Source organism: Cherax quadricarinatus, chromosome 1 (genome assembly GCF_038502225.1).
Source record: "Cherax quadricarinatus isolate ZL_2023a chromosome 1, ASM3850222v1, whole genome shotgun sequence".
NCBI classification, from domain to species: Eukaryota; Metazoa; Arthropoda; class Malacostraca; order Decapoda; family Parastacidae; genus Cherax; species Cherax quadricarinatus.
In genome coordinates, this window is record NC_091292.1 from 51016153 (window position 1) to 51024239 (window position 8087).

Here is an 8087-nt window from a genome sequence, read left to right on the forward strand (position 1 = left end):
TCCACTGCCTCCAGCCTTCTCCTCACTGCAACATTCATCACCCATGCTTCACACCCATATAAGAGCGTTGGTAAAACTATACTCTCATACATTTCCCCCATCTGCTGACACGTCCACTCCCAAATATCTGAATACATTCACCTCCTCAATACTCTCTCCATCCAATCTGATATCCAATTTTTCGTCACCTAATCTTTTTATCCTCATAACCTTACTCTTTCCTATATCCACCTTTAATTTTCTTCTTTTACATACCCTACCAAATTCATCCACCAATCTCTGCAACTTCTTTTCAGAATCTCCCAAGAGCACAGTGTCATCCGCAAAAAAGCAACTGTGACAACTCCCACTTTGTGTTTGATTCTTTATCTTTTAACTCCACACGTCTTGCCAAGACCCTCGCATTCACTTCTCTTACAACCCCATCTATAAATATATTGAACAACGACATCACAAATCCTTGTCTAAGGTCTACTTTTGCTGGGAAATAATCTCCCTTTCCTACATACTCTAACCTGAGCCTCACTATCCTCGTAAAAACTCTTCACTGCTTTCAGTAACCTACCTCCTATACCATACACCTGCAACATCTGCCACATTGCCCCCCTATGCACCCTGTCATACGCCTTTTCCAAATCTATAAATGCCACAAAAACCTCTTTAGCCATTTCTAAATACTGTTCAACTATGTTTTTCACTGTAAACACCTGGTCCACACACCCCCTACCTTTCCTAAAGTCTCCTTGTTCATCTGCTGTCCTACTCTCGGTCTTACTTTTAATTCTTTCAATAATAACTCAACCATACACTTTACCAGGTATACTCAACAGACTTATCCCCCTATAATTTTCGCACTCACTTTTGTCCCCTTTGCCTTTATAGAAAGGAACTATGCATGCTCTCTGCCAATCCCTAGGTACTCTATCCTCTTCCATACATTTATTAAATAATAGCACCAACCACTCCAAAACTAAATCTCCACCTGCTTTTAACATTTCTATCTTTATCCCATCAATCCCAGCTGCCTTACCCCCTTTCATTCTACCCACTGCCTCACAAACTTCCCGACACTCACAACTGGCTCTTCCTCACTCACTTCCTCACTCCTACACGAAATCACAGCTTCCCAATCATCATCATCATCATTTAACAATTCCTCAAAATATTCCTTCCATCTTCCTGATACCTCTAACTCTCCATTTAATAACTCTCCTCTCCTATTTTTAACTGACAAATCCATTTGTTCCCTAGGCTTCCTCAGCTTATTAATCTCACTCCAAAACTTTTTCTTATTTTCAACAAAATTTGTTGATAACATCTCACCCACTCTCTCACTTGCTCTCTTTTTACATTGCTTTACCACTCTCTTAACCTCTCCTTTTCTCTACATATACTCTTCCCTCCATGCATCACTTCTACTTTGTAAAATCCTCTCAAATGCTAGCTTTTTCTCTCTTACTACTCTCTTTACATCATTCCACCAATCGCTCCTCTTCCCTCCTGCACCCACTTTCCTGTAACCACAAACTTCTGCTGAACACTCTAACACCACATTTTTAAACCTACCCCATACATCTTCAACCCCATTGCCTATACTCTCACTAGCCCATCTACCCTCCAACAGTTGTTTATATTTTAACCTAACTGCCTCCTCTTTTAGTTTATAAACCTTCACCTCTCTCTTACTTGATGCATCATCATGGAATCTTGGTTCAAAGGACATCTACATGACCTTCACGACTACTACAACTACTACTACAACTTACCCATCCCTTTGGGTATGACCTACTTCCACTGGGGAATCCCGACTACCAGTGACTATGCCCTCGTCTGCTACTCATGCCAATCTACCTGGCGTTAGTATACAAGCGCCAGTCTTTTTGCCTCTGCTCCAGAATCTTCACAACTACGGAGCTCTTCACACCAAATGCAAGGCTGAGGGACTGATTACCTCATCTTTTGTATATAGTTCTGTATTGATAAAGCCACTAAATAGCGAAACGTCTACAATAAAGCTACCCAGATGTTGTGCATGTGTCTCGGTCTTCAAGTATGGAACCTTTATTAATTAACGACGTTTCGTTGTGATGAGTCGAGAAGTGCTTACTGAATGTCACAGCCAAGGAAATAAGTTTTATCACACTGATAGAGATAACAGGGAATTGGGAAGGTTTATTGGGGAATGGAAGGCAATCAAATATCATCCAAATACAAAGAGGAGAGGTTAGACTCCTTGGATCAAGAACCCCTTAAGGCAGTATAGCCCAAAAAAATAAGGTAAAATATTACTAAATCTTTTCGAATGTGGCAAAATAGCATTTACTCATTCCATTAATAATACTGTCTTGTAGGTAGAATACACCACGGGTGAAGCTGGTCAGGAGAAGCTATCTAAGTCTATCTCCTGGAAACGAATTTCGCGAAAAGTCTATATAAAATTAGGCAGAGTACACCTGTACTTGTCAACTGCTCCACGTACTACCTGAAGCATAACTGAAAACTATATGCTAGTCGGATAAGACGTTCTGAAGTTAAATTAGAAGTTAGATGTGAGCAGAACAGTGCAGCTTACAATGGAACGTCTGGCATCAAGTTGTGCACTATTTAAGGGTACACGAAATTCAAAAAAATTAAAAACTTTATTAAAGCACGAATTTTCGGTCTTATTTGTTTGCAGTTGTATTTTATTTACATTTCCTTACAATCAAGTAAGAATAAACTTAAAATTTTGTGTTTTTTTTCAGAAAATTCAATAAAGGTGACAAAGTGACACGTACAAAGGTCAGTTTCAATAAAAATCATTTCCACTTAAGATTCACCAACACTTAAGCTTTTGAAGCTGAAAATAAGAGGCATTTTTTTATTCCATGAAAATTCAAGGTCTTTAAGGAAATACATTCAGCATTAATTTGGTGTGACTCCAAAGATTCCAAGGTTTTAACAACTTCATCCATCCTATGGAATACATCAGTGATAATATTTTGAAACTGATAAAATAGGGCTTTCTTTAGTTGATGTTTTCACAAATATACGCAACCGCGACTGAAAATTTGATGCAACTCGACTAAGGCGTTCTGAAGTTAAAAACGAAAGACTTCTGGAAGTTAAATGTGACCAGAACATTGTAGCTTACAATGGAACGGCCTGGGATCAAGTCATGTGGATCTTGCTTTCTGAAAAACACACAAAGTCTAAGATTTACCGATCATAAAAGGTATTAATCAATTACCGCAAAGATTCCAACGATATTTTGTACGAAATTATTGCATTGACAAATTTGCTCGCAAAGAAACTAACGTAACTGTTACTGTGTAAGATGCATCAGCCATTATATATTGACGTCATGTTGAGAGGTAGACCCAAAAATATATAATGTGATGTGATGGGAATCAAAATTTTACATGTTATTCACATAAAAGGCACCTTTTATAAATGCTTAATTAAAGCTCTGCTACAGAAGGTTTTAGAGGATATCGGAGCCATTTTAAAATGTTGAGAATCGGGCAGGGCACCTACACGTGACAACTGTTCTTAGAATCTTGCCCTAGTTTCCGTGTACCAGAGTTAAAAATTTGAAGCCAATGTTATGTGAGAAATAAAAATGATAAGTTGGAGGAAGAAAAACAAAGAAAAAAAATTCTGGCAACCAATTAATGGTTGATTTTCGAAGATATGTAATTACTAGAAGATATAAAAATCGGTTCAATTATAAGCCAGAATAATAAACAAAATTTAAAGAATCAGAGAATAGATTCTCCAGAAACCTCTCTTGCCTAACAAGTTTCCCAACTTTTTTTAGTGAGGCATTTGATTTAGTGGACCAAAAAAAAGAATACGATGGTTGTTTACTCAGGTTTCAGAAAGTTTTTTGACAGTGTGTAACAAGACACAGATGCCTACTCAAGACATTTAATAGCATAAGAACAAAAGAGGCAAGTATGGATCTTCGTTGCAATCAAGGCAGGTCCAAGCCACGCCTATCCACACCCACTCTCACCCACCAACACCCATCCACAATCACTCACACCCACTCACGTACCTGTTCAATCTATTTTTAAAACTACCAAAAGTTCTCTCTTCTCGGGCGTTCGACTCATCCACAACAGTTTCCAAAACAATACTTCCTTATATCCACTGGAAATAAAAATTTTCCAACTTGAATCAGTTGTTTCGAGCCCTGTCTTGGTTAAAAATTTTCAATACAATACACAAATAACCCGCACGTAGAAGAGAGGAGCTTACGACGACGTTTGGGCCCGACTTGGACCAATGTGCGGGTTATAAGTGTATCGTTCCAGTCACGGTATTGTGCCTTTTTTTGTTATTTTCAATACATTATTTATATCCCTTTTACTTTTTCCTGTTTTCAATTTGTATATTTCAATGTCCTTTTCACTCCCCTTTCATTTTATGCCCTTTCCAGAGACTACACAGTCATGGCCTTTATCCTGTTTTCCTAAAAATGATTTATGATGAAGATAATAAACTTCGACATTCTTCACTACATGTGTGCCATCTTATTTTTGACCATCCTACAACATAGGGACAATAACTGAGTAGTAGAATCTAAATGAGGCCTGACCAACATTTACAGGTGAAGTATAATCTGAGAATCTTTATAGGTCCTCAGATTTATAGGACCTAATAGGATTATTCTAAACACGTATTCACGGTTGTCATACTTTTTATATTAATGCTAATCACTACTTTCAAGCCTTTCTCGTATTCAGTTTGAATGATATCTACTTTATTTAGCTAATATATTCCAAGTATGGTTATTTTCTTTTCCCAGGATAAAAAGAATCTTGCAATTATTCACATTTGTAAACAACGCTAGACTCCAGATAAGTAGATTTATCAGGAGTCTGGCGTTGTAGATTACGAACTGTGTACTCTGATGCCGACTTCGCCGGTTCGATCCCTGCTGTGGACAGTTGGATAATATTTGTAAGTAATTTCGCCTTTTTGAGAATTGTTAAGCATATATAAATAAATAAATAAAATAAAAACAATATATATTAATATATATATTTTTTTCAACAAGTCTGCCATCTCCCACCGAGGCAGGGTGACCCAAAAAGAAAATATTTTCATCATCATTCAACACTTTCACCTCACACATTATCACTGTTTTTGCAGAGGTGCTCAGAATACAACAGTTTAGAAGTATATACGTATAAAGATACACAACATGTCCCTCCAAACTGCCAATATCCCAAACCCCTCCTTTAGAGTGCAGGCATTGTACTTCCCATTTCCAGGACTCAAGTCCGGTTATTTAAAATAACCGGTTTCCCTAAATCCCTTCACTAAATATTACCCTGCTCACACTCCAACAGCTCGTGAGGTCCCAAATACCATTTGTTTCCATTCACTCCTATGTAACACGCTCACGCACGCTTGCTGGAAGTCCAAACCCCTCGCCCACAAAACCTCCTTTATCCCCTCCCTCCAACCTTTTCGAGGATAACCCCTACCCCGCCTTCCTTGTCCTACAGATTTATACGCTCTCCATGTCATTCTACTTTGATCCATTCTCTCTAAATGGCCAAACCACCTCAACAAACCCTCTTCAGCCCTCTGACTAATACTTTTATTAACTCCACACCTTCTCCTAATTTCCACACTCCGAATTTTCTGCATAATATTTACACCACACATTGCCCTTAGACAGACATCTCCACTGCCTCCAACCGCCTCCTCGCTGCCGCATTCACAACCCAAGCTTCACACCCATATAAGAGTGTTGGTACTACTATACTTTCATACATTCCCTTCTTTGCCCCCATAGATAACATTTTTTGTCTCCACATATACCTCACAACTACTGGATCACTATGACATGGCCTTGGATGCACTGGAAGAAAATCAGAATGCAGATGTAATATACACAGACTTTGCAAAAGCATTTGACAAATGCGATCATGGCGTAATAGCCCATAAAATACGTGCTAAAGGAATAACTGGGAAAGTGGGGAGATGGATCTTCAACTTCCTAACAAATCGAACACAAAGAGTAGTGGTCAACAGAGTTAAATCGGAGGCTGCCATAGTGAAGAGCTCTGTTCCACAAGGCACAGTACCCGCCCCCATCTTATTCCTTATCCTCATATCAGACATAAACAGAGATATACACCACAGCACCGTATCATCCTTTGCAGATGATACTAGGATCTGCATGAGGCTGTCATCTGCTGAGGACGCGGTTAACCTCCAAGAAGATATAAACAAAGTTTTCCAGTGGGCAACGGTAAACAATATGATGTTCAATGAGGACAAATTCCAACTACTCCGTTATGGAAAACTGGAGGAGATAATAACTAGAACAGAGTATACTACTGACTCCGGCCATACAATAGAGCGGAAAAATAATGTAAGGGACCTGGGAGTAGTAATGTCTGAGGATCTCACTTTCAAGGATCACAACAGTGCCACGATCGCACGTGCAAAGAAAATGATAGGATGGATAATGAGAACTTTCAAAACGAGAGATGCCAAGCCCATGATGATCCTTTTCAAATCACTTGTTCTCTCTAGGCTGGAATACTGCTGTACATTAACATCTCCATACAAAGCAGGTGAAATCGCAGATCTAGAGAGTGTACAGAGATCCTTTACCGCACGTATAAGTTCTGTCAAGCACCTTAACTACTGGGAACGCTTGGAAGCACTTGACTTGTACTCGTTGGAACGCAGGAGGGAGAGATATATCATAATCTACACTTGGAAAATCTTGGAAGGAATGGTCCCAAATCTGCACACAGAAATCACTCCCTACGAAAGTAAAAGACTGGGCAGGCGATGCAAAATGCCGCCAATAAAAAGTAGGGGCGCCATTGGTACACTAAGAGAAAACACCATAAGTGTCCGGGGCCCAAAACTGTTCAACAGCCTCCCATCAAGCATTAGGGGAATTGCCAATAAACCCCTGGCTGCCTTCAAGAGAGAGCTGGACAGATACCTAAAGTCGGTGCCGGATCAGCCGGGCTGTGGCTCGTACGTCGGACTGCGTGCGGCCAGCAGTAACAGCCTAGTTGATCAGGCCCTGATCCATCGGGAGGCCTGGTCGTGGACCGGGCCGCGGGGGCGTTGATCCCCGGAATAACCTCCAGGTAATCCTCCAGGTAACCTCAATGCATCACTCACCTTTTTTCCTTCATCAATTCTGTGATTAACTTCATCCTTCATAAATCCATCCGCTGACACGTCAACTCCCAAATATCTGAAAACATTCACTTCTTCCACACCCCTCCTCCCCAATTTGATATCCAATTTTTCTTTATCTAAATCATTTGATACTCTCATCACCTTACTCTTTTCTATGCTCACTTTCAACTTTCTACCTTTACACACACTCCCAAATTCGTCCACTATCCTTTGCAATTTTTCTTTAGAATCTCCCATAAGCACAGTATCATCAGCAAAAAGTAACTGTGTCACTTCCCATTTTGTATTTAATTCCCCATAATTTAATCCCACCCTCTCCCGAACACCCTAGCATTTACTTCTTTTACAACCCCATCTATAAATATATTAAACAACCATGGTGACATTACACATCCCTGTCTAAGACCTACTTTTACCGGGAAGTAGTCTCCCTCTCTTCTACACACCCTAACCCGAGCCTCACTATCCTCATAAAAACTCATTACAGTATTGAGTAACTTACCACCTATTCCATATACTTGCAACATCTGCCACATTGCTTCCCTATCCACTCTATCGTATGCGTTTTCTAAATCCATAAATGCAATAAAAACTTCCCTACCTTTATCTAAATACTGCTCACCATGAGGTGGGCCAAAACGACATGGGTTCGAATCCGCGGCTAGCCACAGAGCTATTATATATAAACAGCTCTGTGGCTAGCCGCGGATTCAAACCCATGTCGTTTTGGCCCAACTCATGGCGAGCAAAAATCACACATGACGCTCTAACCCCGTATGTCCGTCATCTGAGGACATAACGGTGATGTGCGTGCCTTTGAGCTACTACACCAAGGAGAGAGTAGAACGAAATTAGCTCAGAGGCACCACACTTACCACCGTATGTCCTCGGACCAAGGGTAACACACCTAGCTTGGCTGG